The sequence below is a fragment of the Pituophis catenifer genome, unplaced genomic scaffold (assembly GCF_029215685.1).
Source record: "Pituophis catenifer annectens isolate HBS135680 unplaced genomic scaffold, rPitCat1.0.hap2 SCAF_7, whole genome shotgun sequence".
NCBI classification, from domain to species: Eukaryota; Metazoa; Chordata; class Lepidosauria; order Squamata; family Colubridae; genus Pituophis; species Pituophis catenifer.
In genome coordinates this window covers 16,421,874-16,447,136 of record NW_027256887.1, presented here as the reverse complement: position 1 = coordinate 16,447,136, position 25,263 = coordinate 16,421,874, and the positions used below count along the sequence as shown (strand labels likewise).

Below are 25,263 nucleotides of genomic sequence, written 5' to 3'. Positions count from 1 at the left end.
ATTGTCCTTATAAACAAAGATCATGCCAGCACTGGTCTCTGCTTCATCCTTTACTTTATCTATGTACATTATAATCAGTGGTGGGATTCAGCCAGTTTGGGCCAGTTCAAGGAAACCAGTAGTTAAATTGCTGGCTGGCTCCGCCCCTTCCAGGAGTCCCCATGCCCATTTTGGATCCCTAGTAAGTGCAGAGAGGCCTCCTAGGCCCAAAACAGGGTGCAGCAGAGCGCACCCCCCCCCGCAGCCCATTTTCACTCCTAGGAGGCTTCAAGGAAGCCAAGTGCTAACCATTTTTGCTCCCAGGGGGAACAGGAGGCCAAGTGCTGCCTGTCACACCCGCTGGCCATGCCCACTATGGCCACGCCCACCCAGCAGGTCATTAGGGCAGAGAACCGGTTGTTAAATTATTTGAATCCCACCACTGATTATAATATGTATGTATTAGGGAGAGGAAACATGGAAAGGGTTAAATTGGATGGGTCCAGGAATAGATGGAGAATTAATCAAAAGTATCAGCTATGAAGGTGGAAGTGTTGGAGGATTGGAAAAGAACTTATTGATTCCAATTTTGCAAAAAGGGAAAAACATGAAACCGGGATACTACAGACTAATCAACTAATATCAATACCCCGGAAAATCCTGGATTTCCCTAGTCAAGCGGCAGATTTGTGAGCACTTAGAAATTTATTTATTTATTTATTTATTTATTTATTTATTTATTTATTTATTTATTTATTTATTTATTTATTATATTTCTATACCGCCTTTCTCCCGTAGGACTCAAGGTGGTGTACAGTCAAGAAAAATATAGATACACAAACATCATAAAATTGCTAATTAAAATTATTATTATAACGTAGTTTGGCCCAATTAAATAGAATCTAAAATTAGATAAAATTTTAAAAACATTCACATGTTCATATGTTTAGCCCCGCTTGTTGGAACATCAGGGTTTTGAGGGCACGGCGGAAAGCACGGAGATCAGGGATATTTCGTATCTCAGGGGGCAGTTCATTCCAAAGGGTTGGAGCCCTCACAGAGAAGGCCCTCCCCCTGGGAGTCACCAGTCAGCATAATTTGACTGACGGTACCCTGAGTAGTCCCTCCCTGTGAGAACGAACTGGTCGGTGGGAGGCTATTGGTGGCAAAAGACGGTCTCGTAGGTACCCAGGTCCTAAGCCATGGAGCACTTTAAAGATGATAACTAACACTTTGAATTGCACCTGGAAGACCACTTTGATAAATGAGCAAAGTGATAAATAGAAGCCGACATAGGTTTATTAAAACAGTTCATGTCATATAAACCTTATTGTCTTATTTGACAAATTGAGTAAATTGGTGGATCAGGGAAATACTGTGGACACAGTTTACTTAGACTTCAGCAAGGCATTTTACAAAATAGATCATAGCCTATTTCTTGCTAAACTAGAAAAATGTGGGATATACAACATAAAGAACCATGGTGGCACAGTGGTTAGAGTGCAGTACTGCAGGCTACTTTTGCTTATCACCGATTGCCAGCAGTTTGGCAGATCGAATCTCACTAGACTCAAGGTTGACTCAGCCTTCCATCCTTTTGAGGTCAGTAAATGAGGATCCAGATTGTTGGGGGCAATATGCTAACTCTGTAAACCACTTAGAGAGGGCTGTAAAGCACTATGAAGCGGTATATAAATCAAGTGCTATTGCTATCACCACCAGATGGATTTGTAATTGGCTGACCAGCTGCACTCAATGTATTTCAATGGAACTACATCTAAATGGAGGGAAGCATGCAATGAGGTACCTCAAGGTTCTTAGTCCCAGTACTCTTCATACATGATTTAGATGAGAGGATAGAAGGGGAACTCATCACATTTGCAGATGATAACAAGCTGAAGTGGATAGCCAACCCTTTAGAAGATAGACTCAAGATACAGAAGAATCTTGACAGATTTGAATACCAACAAAATGCAATTCAGTGGTAAGAAAAGTAAAGTTTTATACTTAGGCAAGAAAAACCAAAGGCATAGATATAGGAGGTACCTGGCCCAACAGTAATCACCGTGAGAGGGATCTAAGTGTCCTAATGGACAACCACTTAATTATGAGCCAGCAGCTGCAGGCGGCCAAAAAAGCCAATGCAGTCCTAGGCTGCATCAGTAGAGGGATAATATCAAGGTGATGTGAAATAATACTGCTTTATACTGCACTAATAGGACCATAGTTGAATACTGCATCTAGTTCTAGTCACTACAATATAAAAAAGATGTTGAGAGTCTAGAAAGAGTGCAGAGAAGAGCAACAAAAATGAAAAGGGGTCTGGAGGCTAAATAATACAATGAATGATTGAGGGAACTAAGATGCTTAGTCTAACAAAAAGAAGGACTGGGGTGACATGATAGCCACTATTACAGGGACTGTCAAAGAGCAGAGGGAATCAGAATATTCTCCAAAGCATCATGGGGCAAGATAAGGAGTAACAGGTAGAAGATTATTAAAGAGAGATCCAACCAAGAATTAAGGGAAATTTCCTGGCAGTGAGAATGTTAGGAAATGATTATTACCTAACTTGTTGGGTTGGCAATATATAAACCATCAATATAGCTTTAAGACTGCTGTATTGCTGCATTGCAGCATACTGTGTCCTGATTGGTTAGCTCTGTAGCCAATGTCCTTAAGAGGGAGCTATAAACATGGTTTGTTTCTCTTTGTTGATCTTTACTGCTCATTACTGCTCTTTGCTGTGTTTGCTATTGTTTGCAACTGTTTATTGTATATGACTACGACGACTGGTAAGAAGACTTTGTTATTGGATTGTCCTTGGACTATTGTTTTACTATCACCTGCTTTATACTATTGTTTTACCATCTACTGTTTTATACGTGTATGACCTGGACTGTTTATTGGACTGTGCCTTACTATTTCCTGAAAGTAAACACAACTCAGTGTATCTCTGTGTTGGCTGTGTTTATTCGTAACTACTCTCAAATCGCTTTCATGTGCACACCCTTGGTACTCAAGGGTTGCTCTGTGAATTCCTTAACAGAGAATAATTAATTAGTGGAAAGACTTGCCTTCAATCTCCCTTCCAATCCTGTTATTCTATGTTCTAAACCAATTTGGAGGGGGAGGGAATCTGATTTGATTTTTTTTTTCTAAAAAAATGATCCAGCTCTCTTTGGATACCCAAATCAAATTGTTCAATTAGGTCATTAAGATTTCCAAATCAATTTGTAACTTGATGGTTTTAGTCTATATGTAGAAGTATTCATATCAACGGAGTCAATTCAAAGGTATGGAAAGTGCAGTTCGACATTCTAATTTGAAAAGATGACTCAGTCTCAAGATGGTAATTATCTGTGAGGTAAATCTCAGATCTATTTCTTCAGGCAGAGTTTTAATCCCAAAAGGGACTCTAATTGTATTAAAATATTCTACCATTTTAGACAATGATTCAGCACTTTAGCAGAAGATAAAAAGCTAAGCAAAGTTAGATCTGGGCAATATTTAGATGGAAGAGACAGGAACTCCCAGGGCTCTAAACTAGAATGTAAAGTCAAGAAAACATCTGACAACAAAACTCTGGCATAGTGCTTTCATCTTGTTGCCAAAAAACAACATTGACATAAGCGGAGTCTAGTTCAGTTTGAGGGATTTAATGTTGAATGCAACCGGTAGGTGATTTTTAAAAAAAATCTCATTTTTTCTTCAACTGTTGCTTGCCCTTTTGAACCATTATAAATTAAAGGTAAAAGTTACCCTCGCAACAACTATGTGCTAGTTGTTCCCAACTCTAGGGGGCGGTGCTCATCTCCGTTTCAAAGCCGAAGAGCCAGCGCTGTCTGAAGACGTCTCCATGGTCATTTGACCGGCATAACTAAATGCCAAAGGCGTACAGAACGCTGTTACCTTCCCACCAAAGTGGTCCCTATTTTTTTACTTGCATTTTTTAGGTGCTTTTGAATTGCTAGGTTGGCAGACGCTGGGACAAGTAACAGGAGCTCACCTCATTACGCAGCGCTAGGGATTCGAAGTGCTGAACTGCCAACCTTTTGATCGACAAGCTCAGTGTCTTAGCCACTGAGCCACTGCGTCTGTAATTAGAAATTAAGCAGGGTAAATATTGTCCTATTGAATGGCCTGGTCTTCATCTCAGGAAGTAAATGGTATAATTGCATATATTGTATAAGTAAATTGGTGTAAGGTCTCCTAATAGAGAGAGGGTAGAACTAGAAGACCTCCAAAGTCTTTTACAATTCTATTATTTTGTTATATCTTGTCTTTTTTTTTTAATTTGATTTATATGCCGCCCTTCTCCGGAGACTCAGGGCGGCTTACAATGTGCTAAGCAATAGCCTTCATTCTTTTGTATATTTATACAAAGTCAGCTTATTGCCCCCACAACTGGGTCCTCAATTTACCTACCTTAGAAAGGATGGAAGGCTGAGTCAACCTTGAGCCTTGGCGAGATTCGAACATGCAGTAGTTGCAGGCAGCTGTTCTTAATAACAGGGTGCTTTAGACCACTGTACTACCAAGGCTGAAGACTCTTATTGGAGTCTCCAGCTCTGGCAACTTTAATATGTGTGGAATGGCTGGAGTTTTCTGGGAGCAGAAGTCCACACACAACTTAAAACCACCTGGATTGAAAATCACCAGTCTAGCGATAGTTGAATTTAATCCATTTCTGGAATAGTAATCAAGAAAAAAAATAGATCTCTGCCCTCTCACTATCAAGGATGCTTTTAAAAAAAGGCTTCCTTCTTTTAAAAGAATTAAAATCAAGATGGTGGCTACAACAATGCAATTAATTAACTTGATCATGGTCGACTTATTTGTCAAATCAGCACAATCACCCACTTGACTTTAATCACAACCCTCAGACACGAAGAAGTTATAGTTCTAAAGATATAGATATGAATGTGCGTGTGAGAGAAAAACAGAAAGAAAGAAAAGATGAGATAGAAAGATGAGATAGATAAGACAGAGTAAGATAGAGAGATACAGATACAGATACAGATACAGATACAGATACAGATACAGATACAGATACAGATACAGATACAGATACAGATACAGATGGGGGCATGATGGCTCAGTGGTTAAGATGCTGGGTTTGTTGGCTGGAAAGCCAGCAGCCCAGGTTTGAGACCCAAGCTCCACGTGACTGGGTGTGCTCCTGTCCTCATCCCGACGCCTGCCAACCTAGCAGTTTGAAAGCAAGCAAATGTGAGTAGATAAACAGGTATCACTTCAGTGGGAAGGTGACAACATTCTGGGACATCATGATGGCAACATGACTGCAGAAATGACTTTGGACAGCGCTGGCTCAATGGAAATGAGGACCACCTCCTATAGTTATCAACAATGAGCAGAGTAAAATCTGCAGGGACCCTTTTACCTTTTTTTTAAAATAGGTATAAGGAGTGAGAGGGGGAGAGAGAGGGAGGGGGAGAGGCAGAGGGAGAGAGACAGAGAGAAAGAGACAGAGACAGACAGACAGATAGAGAGAGAGACAGAGAGAGACAGAGAGGAGAGAGAGAGGAGAGAGAGACAGAGACAGAGATACAGAGACAGAGACACATACACACAGAGAGAGACAGAGACAGAGACAGACAGAGACAGACAGAGACAGAGAGGAGAGAGAGAGAGGAGAGAGAGAGACAGAAACAGAGTCACAGAGACAAAGACACACACACACACACACACACACACACAGAGAGAGAGAGAGAGAGAGAGAGAGAGAGAGAGAGAGAGAGAGAGAGAGAGAGAGAGAGAGATTCTTTTTTGCTATACTTTTCCCTTCCAGCATACCATATACTCAAACTATATATTGTATTGAATGTGGGACACTGCAAAGGACTTCAAATTGGAATAAAGTCTTGTCTTGAAACTGTCCCACCTCCAGTGAATTAAAATCCATCCCCCCCAAGCCAGAGTCGCTGTAGCAAACCATTCAATCAGACTTGATCTCTCTGCTATATGTTTTGGGAATCACTGGTTTCTTTTTCCGCTCTCCTTTTATGCATTCAAAATATGTATATTTGAGATATAAGCAGATTAAATTGAATTTGAACAAATAGTTATATTTTAAAAACATATTAAACAAATAAATACTTAAAGGATCTAAAAAGAGAATAGAAAATATTTGTAAGCTGTCCTTTCTGTCTTCTTGTGAGCGTTCAGAACCCCATGATGCTATAGCTGTTATGTTTGATGGCCTGCCAAAATGTAATTAATTTTTTTCAATGCATCCATGTTAACACATTAGTAGGAAAATGTATAGTAAACAAAGAGAGAATATCATTTATCATCGCAGGAAAGTAAATGTGTTGGCAAAATGTGCACTGCATTTTTAGCGATGCTGATAGCAACCAGCCATGCGTGCCTTCATTTCTGATGGAGTTAATCATGCACATCTGCCACAGTTAATCATGTGCATTGTACTTCTCTCTCTCTCTCTCTCTCCTTCCCCTCTCTCTATCTTCTCTTCCATTAGTCAGGGAAGGACTTATTTACACATTGCCCAGAGGATATGGATGGAAGCTTACTGTAAAAGGAGTTGGGGATAAATTGGAAGAGAATCTTATTTTTATTTCAGATTTCAACTGCACAAGTGGATTTTCTGATGCATTGTTGGATCATAAAAATAATTCTGGTGATATTCCATGTCTATTGCTCATTTTGAAATCTCATCTAATACTCCAGTAAAGTAAAGGTAAAGGTTTGCCCGCACATGCGTGCTAGTTGTTTCCTATTCTAGGGGGCGGGGCGGTGCTCATGTCCATTTCAAAGCCGAAGAGCCAGCACTGTCCGAAGATGTCTCCGTGTCATGTGGCTGGCATGACTCAATGCCAAAGGCACATGGAATGCTGTTACCTTCCCACCAAAGGTGGTCCCTATTTTTCTACTTGCATTTTTTATGTGCTTTCGAACTGCTAGGTTGGCAGAAGCTGGGACAAGTAACGGGAGCTCACTCCATTACGTGGTGCTAGGGATTCAAACCGCTGAACTGCTGACTTTCTGATCGACAAGCTCAACGTCTTAGCTGCTGAGCCACCACATCCCTGTCAATAGCCTAGTACTGAGGACCAATTTGTCAAGGAAGGAAGGAAGGAAGGAAGGAAGGAAGGAAGGAAGGAAGGAAGGAAGGAAGGAAGGAAGGAAGGAAGGAAGGAAGGAAGGAAGGAAGGAAGGAAGGAAGGAAATCATTATAACAATGGCAGATTCTATAAAAAAATATACTCTAGAAACTTCCAAACAAATAGTCTTTCATTTCCCAACCCTTTATATCCAATATTTAATATATCACGGTTTTACTGTAATAGATACAGTGTATACGCATGTCAAATTTTTCAGCTTTCAATTTCCAAAATTTAAGGGTGCTCAAAAGTTGTAACATGCTGTGGGGATTGTAAAGATAATTTAGTTACTTTAATATAATTTAGGTGTGCTTGGTAAATAAGTAACCACATAAATATAACTTTTTAACATTTTGTTTGTTTCATTATTATATTATTTTATAATTGATGTTGCTTTAATTGTTGATTGGGAACGGCCCAAATTTTGTGGGAAGATGAGCAGCTATATACATGTGTTAAATAAATTAAATAAAATGGAAATAAAATGCTGAACATTCACTTATTAAAAGCCTTATCTGAATCTGAAAGCCTACTCCAATACCTACTCTAGGTATTTTCCAAAATACAATAGTAAAGGTAAAATCTCATTTGAATTGAAATCATCTTTCAGTAACTTTGGGTGGTGCTGGATTGTCAGCTAGAAAGCTGGCAACCCCAGTTTGAGACCCAAGCACTATGCTACAGGATATGCTCCCATTCTTGTCCCAGCTCCTGCCAACATAGCAGTTCGAAACCATGCAAATGCAAGTAGATAAATAGGTACCACTTTGGTGGGAAGGTAACAGCACTTTGTGATATCATGCTGGCCACATGTCAGCAGAAATGTCTTTGGATAGCACTGCCTTAATGGCCTTGAAATGGAGATGGGTACCGACCCCACAGTCTGCAATGACTAGTGGAATAAAATCCACAGGGACTTTTTTTTTTCAGTGACATCATAGAAAACTGCATATAGGGGGATATAGAAGGACACAGTGGCTCAGTGGCTAAGATGCTGAGCTTGTCGATTGAAAGGTTGGCAGTTCAGCGGTTCGAATCCTAGTGCCGCGTAGCAGGGTGAGCTCCTGTTACTTGTCCCAGCTTCTGCCAACCTAGCAGTTTGAAAGCACGTAAAAATGCAACTAGAAAAATAGGGACCACCTTTGGTGGGAAGGTAACAGCATTCCATGCGCCTTTAGCATTGAGTCATGCCAGCCACATGACACGGAGACGTCTTCGGACAGCACTGGCTCTTTGGCTTTGAAACAGAGATGAGCACCGCCCCCTAGAGTCAGGAACGACTACCACATATGTGTGAGGGGAACCTTTACATTTACCATTTATAGAAGTAGATACTCTTACCAACTTTTTGAGCATTGGTTCAACTTCCTGATGTAACCTAAAGCCCTGGAATTTCTTAGAAGTCTCCCATTATGATAAGAGTTGAGGGGTGAACCTATTTAGATATTTTGAGATCACTGAGGTTGGCCAGGTGCTGCCACATAATATCTATTACTGGAAATGACATATCTATGTAGTTTCCCAATACATACTGGTAACTAGTTTGGGACTAGTATTGGGGACATTATTTAGATATTTTTTTTTAATCCCAATCTAGTTTATACTAAAGATGCTTTTTCAAAAAGCAACTGGACTTTCTTGGGGTTTTTTTTTCTGAAAATGTTTCACTTCTCATCCAAGAAGCTTCTTCAGTTCTAACTGACTGGTAGGAAATCGAAGGATTTATATTCTTTACAGTCATCTGGTTCTTAGCTCTCTGAGAGTCTCTCTGAGAATTGTTGTGACCACTTAGAGATTTATCAGTTTCACCCAACCAGAGCACAAATGGGTATGGAACCTTCTTGGTGGTATATCCCTCCTTCTCTGTTGAAGGAGGACTGTTTAATTTTAGCATAGTGGTCCTTTCCATCCAGAATGTGAATTTTTCTGTCTTCCAAAGAGTGATGCAGATGGATTGCTGAATCCTGTCCTGGGTTTGTTCTCCTGTGTGGTGCCATGCGCTTGTGAAGTGGTTGTTTTGTTTCCCCTACGTACAGTTCTGCACATGTCTCACTGCAGTGTGCAGCATATACACATTGCTTAATTTGTGTCTGGGTGTTTGTCCTTGGGGTAGACAAGCTTCTGGCTTAATGTATTCTTGAGTTTGAAATGTGCACTTACGTTGTGTTGGTTGAAACTTCTCCTGAGATTTTCAGATATTCCTGCGATGACAACATTGCTCCATTTGCTCTTCTCTTCTTTGTCTGTTATGAAGGAGCTCCTGCTGGATCTTTTTATAGATTTGATGAACACCCATTTAGGATAGCCACAAGTTCTGATGTCTTCCTTGATGAGTTTTTCTTCTTCTTCTTTTTCCTCTTTGCTGGTAGGCAAACCTTTAGTTCAGTAGTGTAGAGTTTCGATTACTCCCAGTTTGTGCTCTAGTGGATGGTTAGAATCAAAATCTAAATATTTTTCTCTCTGTGTGGGTTTTCTGTAAACTTCAATGTTGAGGCATCTGTCTTTCTTAATTTGTACTGCACAGTCCAGGAAAGCCAATTTAACATCTTCCCATGTGAACTTAAGGTATCTGCCAACAGAGTTGATGTGTTTGGTGAAGGCTTAAACTTCCTGTGTTTTAATCATCCACATACCTATACCAGTGAGTGAATAGAATTCCCATGAAGAAGTTTAGGGCTTTGATTTCTACTTCTTCTATGAAAAAGCACCTTTGGGACAACCATGACCTGGATGATTGATCTCCATAAATCTAGTTTATACTTATTTTTTTTTAAAAAAAAAAATGCCTTTCAATCTAAGTATAATTAACCAAGTATAATCCTGTGTTGTTATTCTTATGTTACAACAAGTCTGAATAAAATAATTCAGTACAAGGAAATATTTGTATCAATTCCCAGACATGATGCAATTAAATTCCCCCCACTCACTCAAGAAAATAGCTAGAAGTACTGTATTTTTCGGAGTATAAGACACACCTTTTTCCCCAAAAAAAGAGGGTGAAAATCTGGGTGCGTCTTATACTCTGAATGTAGCCTCGCCCAGCCTCTCAAACGGAGATTTAAGAGGCTGAAAAAAGCCTCAGAAACAAAGTTTCCGAAAAAAAAGCCTCCAAACAGAGCCAGAAAAAAAGCCTCCAAAACAGAGCTTCAGAAAAAAAGCCTCTAAAAGAAGCTTCAGAAAAAAAGCCTGAAACAAAGTTTCAGAGGCTTTTTTTTCTGAAGCTCTGTTTCGCAGGCTTTCAGAGGCAGAAAAAAAAGTTTTTTTCTGAAACAGAGGTTTCAGAGGCTGGAAAAAAAGCAAGGCACAGGGCTCACAACTAATGAACCTCTTGCTAAAATTCACTTCTGGGAACAGCTGATTGGGAGTATTCCGGGAGGCCGATCTACCCGCCAATCAGCTTTTTTCTTATTTTCCTCCCCAAAAACTAAGTGTGTCTTATACTCCAAAAAATACGATAATTCATTTTATTGTTCTATTCAAAAGGAAAGCGGAGGTTTTTTAACCACATCTGCAACAACAACTTTTTGAGTATAATAAACAATATCCTTCCTCCCAATCTCTTACTGAGAAATCTTCCTGGCATTTGTTGCTGTTATAGTTACTGTTTTTACATAGTATACATATTTTAAAAATCCAAAACATAGCTACATTTAAAGCTCAGTTTTGAAGGTTTTCATGTTATATAATTGAAGAGAAATTAAAGCCCAATGCAATTAAAGGTCTCTAATTGATTTCACCCTCCACCCTAAATTAATCCCAGGGATATACCTGTCTTGAAGATACCAATTTGTCTCACTTTTGATTAATTCAGCATATTTCAGGCATAATTACGCAACTGTTTTATATACACATACACCAAAATGCATATTGCTTTGATCATGTTAGAAAGGTATCCAGTGAAAATTGATGTTGGCTTTTAAATCTATTAGTGCTTGTTTAAATGAAATAATAAATCAAAGTCACATTCGATATTGATTGGTGGGTTTATTTATTTCTTAATGCTATGCAGGAAAACCATCGTAGTTTGCTTCTCAAAACTATCTAGAGACCAAGTCTATACAAACTATAGATCACTATAGTTTCAATAAATGGAGACCTACTGTTATACTTGCCCTTTGTACTTTGTTACTGATTTTGGAGTGTAAGTTGCAGGGTCTTGCTTGTAAAATGCTACAGATGACTGAGGAATCCTTCATGGTTCTAAAACCGTTTAAGTAAGGATGATCCATCAAACTCATTTTGGTTCTTCCCCATGGCTAAAGTTCATACATACTGAGGAACATTCATAACCAGAACTTATCTGTGTTTTGGGACTTGGCTTGGACTGGGATGGTCACAGTTTCCCAATTGAAATAGTTAAGTCTGTTTTTGTTTTGTACAATTAAGGAGCTTTCACTGTGTCTTTTCACTGCTGGTTGGTGTTCATGGATGCGCTCTTCTAGTCTTCTGTATGTTTGTCCCACGTAGCAGCTTTGGCAGTCTTTACACTCTGGTTTACACATGGTTTATTTAGGATGTTTCAGAGGGCTTTAATTGGTTTGTGTGCCATGGTGATACCATGTGATTGGAATAGAATTAGAATTAGAATTAGAATTAGAATAATTAGAATTAGAATTGGAATTGGAATTGGAATTGGAATTGGAATTGGAATTGGAATTGGAATTGGAATTGGAATTGGAATTGGAATTGGAATTGGAATTGGAATTAGAATTAGAATTGGAATTGGAATTGGAATTAGAATGGAATAACAGAGTTGGAAGGGACCTTGGAGGTCTTCTAATCCAACCCCCTGCTTAGGCAGGAAACCCTACACTACTTCAGACAAATGGTTATCCAACATCTTAAAAACTTCCAGTGTTGGAACATTCACAACTTCTGGAGTCAACTTGTAATAGTCTTTGGTGATTTCTGAGATGTTTTTGACATATGACAATGTTATCCTTTTTGCAGCTTGCATTGGTTGTGCCATATTGGGTTGAGTGGTCAGGCACTTCCTGATGAAATTGTGCAGATATCCATTTTATTGGAAGATATACAGATGATGCTCAGGGTTGCTGTAGTATTTTAGTTGGGTTTAGTTGGGTTTTTCAGTTGAGTAATGAAACATCTATAGGAAAACAACCAAGCTCAGAGAGAACCAAGGATCCGTCATTTCAACTCTGAGCTACAAATATTCTCCTTTAATGAAAAGCTTGTTCATTATAGGTGAAGGTAAAGGCTCCCCTCACATATATGTGCTAGTCGTTTCCTATGAGCATTCTGGGGGGCAGTGCTCATCTCTGTTTCAAAGCCGAAGAGCCAGCGCTGTCTGAAGATGTTTCGGTGGTCATGTGGCCGGCATGACTAAATACCAAAGGTGCATGGAACGCTGTGACCTTCCACCAAAGGTATTCCCTATTTTTCTACTTGCATTTTTTACGTGCTTTCGAATTGCTAGGTTGGCAGAGGCTGGGACAAGTAACGGGAGCTCACCCTGTTACGTGGCACTAGGGATTCGAACCGCTGAACTGCCAACTTTTCAATCAACAAACTCAGTGTCTTAGCCACTGAACCACTACTTCCCTTTGTTCATTATACCTTTGTTCATTATAGGTACTTCTTATTATAGGTATATTTATGTAAACTTGGTCCAGGGACACTCAAATCAATTGGTTTTGGTGCACAGGTTAGCAGCTGAAGACGGGAGGAAGGCAAGCAGGACAGACTCAATTAGTCAATGATTCAGGGCAGGTGGCTTCCCACTTCGGTTAAGCAAGCAGTATCCCAAGGTGAGCAAACGAAGTGCAACCTCACCAGATGGCTACAAAATAGCATTCTCTGCAGAGCGCAAGGTAGACAAATGATTCCACTGTCAACTAAAAATAAGCTACAAGTTCCCAGCCACCCTCAAAAGAAGTGGGACACAAAAGCTGCTGCATTAAAAAAAAATTAGAATAAAGGCTGTTTATACAGATGCCTGCTATTGTGCGGGGCTGCAGAAACACTAGGCTGATGGTGACAGATGTCTTTTATTTTTAAAGAATGCCTCCTTTTTCACAATGTGACAGCTTTGTAGAGCATTATGGATGTCCTAGGTTTCAGAAGAATGCAGCTTTCCAACTGTTTATAAAACAAGTCAACCTGATTCTTTAAAGTTTGATTTAGTAATCCAATCGGTAGGCCTAAAGCAAGCATTAACAGTGAAGCATTAACTATCGCTTGCCCATGAATAAATTCTCCAACTTTGTTTTGACTTGTCTAGCCCCTTGTGCAAGTTTTATAATTTGTACTGTATCTTCTATTTCAATTTTCTTTTACTTGCCTCTGCAAAGCAAACAAATAGTCATAATCAGGGATGGTCTTCAAAAATTTTAGCAAAGGGTTCTCTGCCCAGTTGCTGGGTGAGCATGGCCATAGTGGGCATGGCCTAGTCAGCCTTCTGCATTATGGTGGGGGATATTTTTGCCCTCCCCGGGCTCTGGAGGCTTTCCTCAAGCCTCCGGGAGGATGAAAACGGCCTCCCGAGGCTCCGGAGGCCCTCTGGAGGCCAGGAGTGGGATTTGGTGGTTCTCCGAACTGCACAGAATCTTAGTTAGAGGTTCTCCTGAACACCTGAGAACCCCCAGCAGCCCAGCCCTGGTCATAATTATAAGACCAAGATTTTCAAGGAAAAAAACATAAAAATCATAAATACATCTTTCGTTGTCATCATTCACAATGTTTACTTAATTTGGAACTAGCGCTTAAAATCTATTAGAAATTAGAATCAAACATTAAACAGCTATTTACGCAAGTTTAATCTTGCATTAAATTAATAGCTGTTTAATGTTTCCATATTACATTGTTAGATTAAACCTAAATATTTTATTCTTTTTGTTCTATGTATTATTTTTCTTTATAAATTTAATAAAATTATATTTTAAAAACTGCGATACATATGGAACAACAGAAGACAGCTCTGTGTTTGAATAGATATCACTCCTTCTAATAATAAATTTTGAATGGCAAACAAAAAAGAAAAATCTAGAGTGTTGGAGATTTTTTTAATTGTTGAAAACAAGCAACTAAAGGGAAACATCTGGTATAAATAAGGAATTGGTGACCAATTTGTAATCCTGTCATTAAATGCTGAAAAAGCCTTTGACAAAATACTGTATGTTATTACTTTTTTTTTTTTTTTTTTGCTACTTTCACATCATTTAGAGAGGAACTATATAAGGATGTGCACTTTCAGCTTTGCTTTTTGGTATTTGTCTGAAATCCTTGGCTCATGCTTTTAGGGAGATTTACGAAGTAGTATATAATTCAGTTGAATATAAACTGGTTTCAATTTCAGATGAAATTCTTCTGTTTATTTCTAAGCCTAACACTACTTTTTCTTATGTTGATGCAAATAATAGATACCTTTAGTAAAATAGCAGGGTAATCTATCAATTGGTCCAAACTGGAGTTGATGCCAATAAGTGAAAATCTGGTTACCCATCCATTTAAAGGAATATTAATTCCTTGATATTCCTTTTAATTAATATTAATTTCATATTTGTACCAATTGAGGGAAAAGATGTATAAAATCAGAAAAGTGAACAGTGGTGCTCGCTTCAGCAACACATATACTAAAATTGGAACGATACAGAGAAGATTAGCATGGCCCCTGCATAAGGATGACACACAAATTCGTGAAGCGTTCCATATTTTATATAATATATTACTATTACCATGTACACATAAATATGAGAAGTTGAAAGTTTATTATTATGTACACGCAAATAATATTATTATTGTTATTATTATGTATAAGTATACGTAAATATTAGAAGTTGAAAGATTAGTACTATGTGTACCGAAATACTGTGTTTCCCTGAAAATAAGACCAGTCTTATATTAATTTTTGCTCCAAAAGACACATTAGGGCTTATTTTCTGGTTAGGTCTTATTTTTGGAGAAATACAGTACTAAATGCATCCATCTGGTGGACAATCTTAACTGGGACTTATTTTGGGGGTAGGGCTTATATTACGAGCATCCTGAAAAAATCATGCTAGGACTTAGTTTCCAGTTGGGTCCTATTTTCGGAGAAACAGGGTATTATTATTGTTATTACTATATATAAGTAAATTGACCCAGACAATACACTGTTCACTAAGCACGTACGTACGTTAAAGGAAAAAAAGTATAAATAAAATATTAAAAAAGAAAAGAAAGAAAAGAAAAATGAACAGTGAACAATCGTAAGGAACTGAGAGCATCCAATGAAGTTGATTGGGGAAAAAATAAAACAAAAAAGAACTTGTTCAGATAATTAACTTCTGCAATTAATAATAATAACTTTATTGTCATTATACTTGTATAAACAGTATACCTGTACAATGAAATTCACTTAACACCCAAAGACAGGTCCAACACACATAACAATCCCCAAACACACCCCCACCCACCACAAATTCCCCACTCCTAAACCACCCAAACATCCACACAACAGACCAAGTAATGCTGTCCAACAGCTCACTGATGGTGACCGTTTAGTTCATTGTTGAGTGCAATTATAGCTCTGGATAAAAACTATTCAGAAGACGTGTGGTCTGAGTTTTAATTATTCTATATCTTCTGCCAGAAGGCAACAGTCCAAAAAGATTGTAAGCAGGATGGGAAGAGCCTCTGAGAATGTTATGCAACTTCCTCAAACAGCGAGATTCGAAGATGTTGTCCAGAGCTGGTAGCTGGACCCTGATGATATTCTGGGCAGTTTTAATGATTCATTATCACAAAATATGGTGATGGCCAGTTAAGGGTAATGGTCAGACTGGAAATCAGGAGACCATGAGCTCTAGTTGTGCCTTAAGGACAAAACCAATTTAATGGTTTTGGCATCAACTCCAGTTGAATGACCTTGGGCTAATCACTGTCTCTCAGCCAGAGGAAGGAGGCAATGGCACACCACTTCTGAAAAACCTTGCATGGAGAACTGCAAGCAGTCTCCAAAAATCAAACCTAATTGAATTGAAAAAAAGAGGGAATGCTTGAATTCATGGAGAACTATCATGAACTATTATTGTAGTCTTCAAAGTAGAAGAGTGATCTCTGGGTTTTCCTCAAATTCTAATTGTAGAAGAACAATAGAAAAAGAGGGATATGTCTCCATCCTGTTACATCCTCTGCATGTGAGCAGAAACATCTGATTGGCCACTATGAAAAAAATATATTGCTGGCCAAAGATGGGGCTACACCTGAGCCAGCAAAGCTATATTCTTATTTAGAATATAGTATTTAGTATTACTTATTTACATGCCATGGCTTTCTTTTGCAAGAAGCTTAATGATGTGATGCTGTTACATACCCATTTTGTTAAAGCAACATCAAGACAGCGTATCTTAGGGTATGATCATTTCTTAAATTACACTGTCTTAGATTGACTAAAACATCTATGACAGTGGTGAAATCCAATTTTTTTTTACTACTGGTTCTGTGAGTATGGCTTGGTGGGCATGGCAGGGGAAGGATACTGCAAAATCTCCATTCCCACCCCACTCCAGGGGAAGGATATGGCAAAATCCCCATTCCCTCCCCACTCCTAGGGGAAGGATATTGCAAAATCTCCATTCCCACCATTCTTCGAACTACTCTGAACTACTCAAAATTTCTGCTACCGGTTCTCCGAACTACTAACAATTTCCATTACCGGTTCTCTGAACTACTCAAAATTTCCACTACCGGTTCTCCAGAACCTGTCAGAAACTGCTAGATTTCACCCTGATCTATGAACATATTAGTCATATTCCAGATGGATGTACAAAATCTGATCAAGATATTAATGTAGCCTACTTTAAAATGTTCTTGATTGAGACAAAATTGAATTTTCTGCACAGATTGTGTATGCATGTGTGTGTGTGTGTGTGTGTGAGAGAGAGAGAGAGAGAGAGAGAGGGAGGGAGGGAGGGAGAGAGAGAGAGAGAGAGAGGGTGCATTTGTCTGTGTGTATGATTATATACATACCCACATACACATACTGTAACTGAATAAACATAGATACACATACATACGCACAATCCAAGAACCAATGCATATTTCTGCTGAAAATTAATCTGTTTAACAGGATTGCCCAGTGAAGCTTTAAATATATTCAATATGTAATGTAATTGTATCTGCAGATGACAGCTGCAATATGTCTGTCACTACAACTGCTTGCTTTGGAAGACTTACAACGGATATGTACGTTAATGAATTACCTTTCCTTCAAAGCATTACATCAGAATTCATACTTGAAAAAGTTAATTGGTTTCCATAAGGGTGTTCAATTTTGAATCTAGGAAACTGAAGCTATTGAGATTAATGGCATTTCATGGGCTTAGATCTCATATGCCATCTAAGTATCTGTTTTTTTCCCAAACAATGGCACAATCAGCCTAGTGCATGGTTAGGCATATCTCAGTAGGTGGCAGTGTCTAGTTGATCTTGGCTGTTTATAGAATAAGCAGGCTTAAATTTGGTTAGCACATGGATAGGAGATCACCATACATTTCCAAAACTCTAGACTAGACTATGAAGTTTAAAAATGATTGTGCTTATTTAGATTGTAGCTTGACGAGAGAGAGACATTTTCAGGCAAGGATTATATTTTATGACATATTTAAACAGGGAGCAGGAAAAGATGATAGGTCCTTTTAAAACCCTCAAGACAGGATAGATTTATTTGACCCATCCCTGTTGACCAATGTGGAGATAAACATGGAGATTTCCACAGGATCTTGGGAGGTTTTCCCATGGCTGTCTTGGACTATCCTGCTAAAGCTTTAGTTCTAGTGATAGAATCCTATGGCGACAGCCATCTTGGAATCGCACCTGTTTCTGGATCCAGAAATTTCACTAATAGACAGTAAGGAGGAATATTGGAAGCTGATTCATACTGTATTTCCTCTGTCTTATATTTTTTTTGAACCCCGAAATAAGTGCTTGGCCTTATTTTTGGGGAGGTCTTATTATTTTGGGGCGCGTGGAGCAAGATGGGGCTCCTTGCCATCTTACCTGACTTCCAGCTCTGCATTTAAATATTTTTGGGGAGAGCTTATTTTCGGGGGGGAGGCTTATTTTAGCTCATGTGCTCAAAAGATTGATTGGGCTTATTATCAGGAGATGTCTTATTTTTGGGAAAACAGGGTATTCTCCCCCCTTTTTATTCCTTTTTTTTTTTTTTGGCACCTTTTGCTTTTTCTTTGACTTTTTTTTCTTCCTTACTTTTTGTTAGTTTATGTTAGCTTTTATCTTCCTGTTTATTTTTTTTTAAATAAAAAATACTGAGTCCTGAAGCAGCTCACATAGAAGCCACCAAGAGTGGGAATCCTCACTCCCAATCAACATGAACTGGGACCAGTTTTGAAGAAAGGAACAAAACCAACACAATATATAGTGCTGCTGACTCCCAACCTTGAAGCCAGTCTAGAAGGATATTATGATTAATGCAGTGGTGGGTTTCAAATTTTTTTACTACTGGTTCTGTGGGCGTGACTTGGTGGGCGTGGCTTGGTGGGCGTGGCAGGGGAAGGATGCTGCAAAATCTCCATTTCCACCCCACTATGGGGCCAAGCAGAGGTAGTATTTGCCGTTTCTCCGAACTGCTCAAAATTTCCTCTACCGGTTCTTCAGAACCTGCCAGAACCTGCTGGATTTCACCCCTGATGTGTATGTATGAATCTATGGTTGAGAGAGAGAAACAGAGAGAGACATACATATACAGACAAATGGACAGACAGACAGACAGATAGACATGTCTTCAGACTAAATCCAGGCAAGAAAAACAGATGGCGTGGGTAAAGAAAGATGAGGAGAGTGAGATGAAGGTAGACTAATCACAATTTCAATAAAGACTATGGTTTATTTTGTCTTCTAACCAAGGCCAACTATATAAAACAAATTAGTGCCTAACTGAAAGCTGAAAACAAACATATTGAGCTGAAGGTAGACACAATAGCAGGGGGGGAAAAAAGGAAGGCTTTAAATCTCCTGAAGAGATTTCAGCAGGAATTTAAGACTTTTTAAAACATCTTCAGCCCACAGGACCTAATCTAGTGGTTAAAAAATGTCAAAAATTCTTCTCACTGGCAGTTATTTTCCTTATACCAAACTCCTTTCTACGCTATTCAACTTCTTTAACTTAATCTGTGAAGAATGTTATATGGGATTTTCCCTGTTTAAGCATACCATGCTATAAATTGGAAGGAGAAGATAATTTAAAATCTGGACTTCCAAACCCGTTATCCAAAAAGTTGCCAAAGAAAAAGCTATGCATTTAGAGCAAGCAATCAGGTGGAACCTCCAAATGTATTTTGGTCAACCTAGCTGGCAAATTCCTTGATCTTGATTAAGAACTTCTCTTTCAGCCCATTTATCGAAAAATTAAGCAGAAGCTTCTTTGGATCTTAGCATGGTCCAGAAATGTAGAGTTTTAACAATTAATTAATGGATCATCAAGTTAATGTGGACAAGACTAAGATTCCCTATGTATGACTTTGTCCTGAATGGCATCAGATTTCATTAAGGGCATTTGTCTACTAGTGATTGATGCTAGTAATAGCATCACCCAGACTTTGTTGAACATGTAAACCTTGTCCTCTGTTTACTGTTATTGTGATACAACCATAGTCATTTGCCTCCTAAAGATATAAGTCATCAGAATGGAAATGAACTAAATCAATTCTAGGTGTAACAATGGACTTCTTCCTATACAGACATGCTGTTCTCAGCTACACTCAATCTAGTAATGAGAGAGTTGTCATTGTTTTAGTATGTTTGATATATCCCTCTCATCTCCCTGGGATTTTTTAATTAGAAATAGGGGGAAAAAATCAGTTTTACTACCTAAGTGTTCTTATCCTTGCAAAAATCCAGAAAAGAAATTATTTGCATAGAAAAAGAAGACAACTTCCAAAATACCGGGGACCCATTTTGTCCCAACATGATTTCTAACAATCTTCATGGAAGAGATGGATTGTGTTGATTAGATTAGTGGGCATTGTCATATTTTATATATTTATTGAAAATAAAAGAATATTTTCCATGCCACATCAATCAACAGAATATCAAGTAATAAGACTTTGTTCAGAAATATCTCCACTTCTAGATGTGTAGCCCCACCAGACATATATCTACAGTAGATCAGCTTTAGCCCTCACAAGACTTTTATCTTCTCCAGATTTAATTTCACATGATTAATTGCCATCCAACTCATCATCAGTTCCAGACATAAATTATAAAGTCTACTCTAAGGCAACAAATGGTTTCCTGAATCCCATTTATATTTATCTCAAAGCCCCCTCATTGTGATTGCTAAAAGTACCTCTTGGAAACCTGGGAAAACTGTGAATGAGTTCTAAAGTAGGCCTATCACAACCGAAAAAGAAAGAACCCTTCCAAATTACTTCTAAACCCTGCCCCATCCTACTTTATGGCCTTCAACCTCTCTCAAAATGTTAAATGTGGTCCTTGGGCTTGGCCATTAAAAAAAAGGGTCAATTTTTGTTCTGTGAGCCTGTCCTATAAGCTTTCGATTCTTTTTCTTTGTGGTTTTATGAAAATCTTACAGAGAATAAAGATAGGGTAATGTGAAGAGAATCCTATGGTGGCACCAGAAGCAAAAAGATGCTAGAGACTAATTCATGCATTTAGAAACAAATCTTTGAAGAAAGCTTCCTTGCAGCAGCTTCCTAAGGTTTGAAATGTTGAAAGGACTTCATGTCTTTCTTATACAATTACTTGATAAGTTGAATCTACATATTCAAGTGAGGAAATTGCATTGCAGACAAAGCATGGAGAGTCCATTATTTCTCAACATCAAAAAAAATCATGCCAAACACATACTTGTATTGCATTAGCTCCAGGATAACACTTTATCTTTTTTATATATTAATGCTTTTATCACAAAAGGAAAAACACACAATTAAACTAAACTTTTGAATTCCTATATCCAGATGAGAATTGCACTATTTGGCTATTTTAATTCACTTGATCCCCCCCCCGCCCCTCTCTAAGCATTCATTTAAGCAGGAACATGAAAGGTTTAAATTAAAACAAGGGAAAGAATTGCATTCTGTACTTGCAGTGGTATATAGTTCTCTAGCCTGAGAATTAGTACATTGTAATCCCTCAAACAGAACTGCATTGAAGCTCATCACATCAAAGAGCTGAATAAAAAAGTGTATCCTTTAAATGTAAATCTGTTCATGACACAGACTTTCAAGCTATAGTTATTAAGCAAGTGCATCCCATTCTTTGGAATAAAAAGTGAGGAAAGCTTTGGAGAATAGGGAGGAACCTGCATACTGATAAACATGGCACCAGATGTGTCAGGGTAGAGAAAATGACCCCATTATCCATCATAAATATTAAGATAACTGGTAGTGCCATACAGGAAGTACCATCTTCTCTATTCTGGCACAGTATCAGAGCAAAAGTGGAAATCAGATAATGTACTAAGCATGAAGATTTTCACTGAAGCCTTCTTTTTGCCTTCCTATGTGTGATGTGTGTTTCCTTGTGTTCTTGTATCATCAATTTTATTTTATGTATTACACTATACATTTCTTTTTGCACAGTTTATAAATGTATTGTAGACCATTTCCTTGATTGTAGTGATCATAAAGACTAGGAAGCAGGCAAATTTACTGGGAAAAGGAAGGGAAATTGAAGATTTTTTCCCAAATTAGAGGCAGTTCTCAGGATACAACTATAATGGACGCTGCCCATTATGTTTGTGAAAGTCATGAAATGAGCCAATCATGCAATTGCCTTGCTTAACGACCTCTACCCCCTGGTTCTGATCAGAGGTGGGTTTCAGCAGCTTCTGACCAGTTCTGGAGAACTGGTAGCGGAAATTTTGAGTAGTTCGGAAAACTGGTAATTACCACCTCTGACAGGCCCTGCCCCATCTATTCTCTGCCTCCCCAGTCCCAGCTAATTGGGAGGAAATAGGGATTTTGCAGTAACCTTCCCCTGCCCACCAAGCCACGCCCACTAAGCCATGCCACACCCACAGAACCAGTAATAAAAAAATTTGAAACCCACCACTGGTTCTGATGTAATTGTTAAGCAACTACAATTGTTAAGCATGTAAGAGCATAGAGGGTCTCAGGGATGGGGAGACCCTGGGAGACCTAGCGCAGGCCAGGGGCCCAGGACCCCTGCCCAAGGCCTCCCTCACCTTGAGGATCCCATGCTCAACTTCCTGTCCCTTGGGCCTGCTTTCTTCCCCACTGGGTTCCTGCAGTCTTGGGCCTACTTCCAATCCCACTGAGTCCCAAACTTTCCTCCCCCATCCCCATTATCAATTATGCACTTATTTCAGAAGGCCCTCCAGAGCTTTGAAGCTCACATTGAAGAAGGAGAATAGGCTGCTCCAGATGATCCAAAAATGGCACCCATTTCCAGGATGGAGCCATAAAACCTAGGGATGGCAAGGAGCAGAAGGGACTGCTCCTTTTCCTTTTAATGTGAGTTCCAGATGAGACTCAGTGGAGGGGGAGAAGCAGTTAATGCTGTAGTGGTTGTATCTTTGAAACTGGGTCATAATTGGCTTTTGGATGGGGGGGAGTCCATCAGAACATTGAATGGTCTCTAAGCAATCAGTTGTAAGTTGAGGACCAACTTTAGATAAACATTTGGCTCCAGAAGTAAACAGTTGGAGAACGTTAGGGATTCTTTTTAATGATTTATCTCTGCTGGTTAGTGCTACTGCTTCAGGATTATACATTGGAAATAGTAAAAAAAAAAATCAAGATGGTAGTCATGACAGTGGGATCAAAACCCCACCTATTTTTATATTTAAAAAAAACATACACAACTTTGTTCATATCATCACTTACACCATCTTGATTTTTGAGACCACACCTTGAAGGCACTCCTGCAGTTTTGATATTTTTCACCTTTATATTTTTTGTAAACCATTCAGAGTCAATTTGGAGTAGAGTGTTATTGAAACACTATCAAAAATAATCAGTCAACTATCTGACAATGGAATAAATAAGGTCCTTAGATGTTCACAGGATAACCAGTTCAATGGGACATGTCCAAGTTATAGCCTAAAATAAACATTGCCTGAGAACCTACATCTATGTGCCATAAATATATTCATTTTATTTTTTAAGGCAAACCAACTATAAGAACTGGAACAAAATAAATGAAAAGCAAGGTTAACCCTCCGTCTATGCATTTTCTCCATTTTAAATGTCAAACAAAGCCCTTTAATGCAATCAAATCAGAGAAAATATGTCCTTTTTTATAATCAGGAGAAGCTGATGGGAAGGGGTAAGGATTTGATCATTGATATGTTATGAAGAATAAATTGCTTCTGTTGAAAAGGCCACCTCATGTTTATTCTACCCAGAAGGAAAATGGGTTTTATATAGTAATTTCAAGAGAGAGGAAAGATAAGCCAGGGAGATATCTCAAAAAGCTTTCCATGGTTGGGTTTTCGCAGATTTCAGCAGAATTGCCCACACTGGATATATTAACTAAAATGCATACAATATTCATTCCTTTGTTAGCTGTGGATATCTACATTGTTGTTTCCTTCATTTTCCAAAGTGTGGCTCTTTAGCTCTTCCTTTTTGATCAAATATCAATTTCAGGAAAATCTGCTGAAAAGTGAAAGCAGATGCCTTCTTTTCAAATTGGAGGGGGAGTGAAATACCACTGGGTGTCAGATAGCTTGTGTAGGAAAACATAATTTGCTAAAACAACCACTTTCACCAACTTTAGATGAGCTTAATTATCACTGAGAAAATATGAATACAAGTCTTTTTTTCGGCTCCCCATTTAAAACTTTGGAAAATTCAAAATCAGAAAATGTGACTCTTGCACAGCTGCAGAGCTATTCTAAGAACACTTTAATTCCCTGCTTCATCTTTCCCTTACACTTTTCATTCATTGTGAGCAGAGGATTCATAAATACTGAATTAAAGGTCTATGCATTGCCTCTGGAAATACATCCAGGTTTAGCTCAGACTCTTCCTTACTGAAGCAGGAATCAAAGATGGTTCCTTTAACAACAACAATAAATTAATTTATTAGGCCCCAAACAAATAAATCAGTCTCTAAAGTAAAATAGATCAACTACTCCTTGTAAAAGATAACTTTCCAGCCAATTAATTTGAATTTCATTCCAAAGCATTGCTTCTTTTAAATTTGCACCCATAAAAGAGCAAACTGATGTTTATTTTTTATCCCTTTAAAGTGCTCTCATTGTTTTCTGGGATCTGTTGTAGTTGCCGAGAGCCATTATGCAATTCTAAGTAAAGATGCTGCTGCTTTAAAGGGTTGTAGTAAGGCGCTAAATCCATTCTCTGGCATATTCTAAAGAATTTCACACCCACCCACCCACCCCTATATACCTATATGCTTTTAAGAGAAAGGAGAATGAGTCATTCTTTTTGTTGATCGCTGTTGTCTATAAATAGAAGTGTGAAATATTGTAATGGTTTGGGCAAGAAATCCGGCAATCTGCTTGCATGATGCATCTTCTGTCTTCTGACATTGCTGTGTGATCTGACGATCATATCACCCTGAATTGTATACCACAGATGCCACATCAGCGGTTGTTGATTTTCATGGCCACACTCAAGCTCTTTTTTTGTAAATGACCAAAGTTCATTGGCTGTATTTTCTTCAGGCTCCAAGTTATTATACTCCTCTCGTGAGCCAAAGACCTTTCTGACTACTCCTGAGGTGAGGAGTATCTCTTGACAGAAGACACGAAAACAAATTAATTGTACAGACAAAGGTTAAGTACTTGCGCACAAAGTCTGCTGATCATTGACACCTAGAAAAAAAGAAGATATTCAATGGTGAATGCAGAGATTTTTTCAGTCAAGAGCTAGTCATGAACTTTGGTGATCTGCCCGGTTTTGCCCCATATAGAATAGAGGAAGGAAAAGATGTTGGTGGGAGCCAGACAAAATACAGAATACAGAAGAACAGAGTTGGAAGGGACCTTGGAGGTCCTCTAGTCCAAATCCCTGCTCAAGCAGGAGATCCTATATCATTTCAGACTAGTGGCTGTCCAGTCTCTTCTTAAAAGCCACCAGTGATAAAGCACCCATGACCTCTGAAGGCAAGCCATTCTACTGGTCTATTGTTCTCACTGTCAGGAAATTAGTTCTAGGTTGCTTCTCTCCTT

General features: G+C 38.6%; 1 non-coding gene across 1 annotated transcript; it reads left to right on the top strand.

Moving 5' to 3' along the window:
* Window positions 1–14,692: 14,692 nt before the first annotated feature.
* On the top strand, window positions 14,693–14,799 carry LOC139319992 (U6 spliceosomal RNA). The gene has a single exon (XR_011600662.1). It is a non-coding gene; the product is annotated as a U6 spliceosomal RNA (small nuclear RNA).
* The last annotated feature ends 10,464 nt before the right edge of the window (window positions 14,800–25,263 follow it).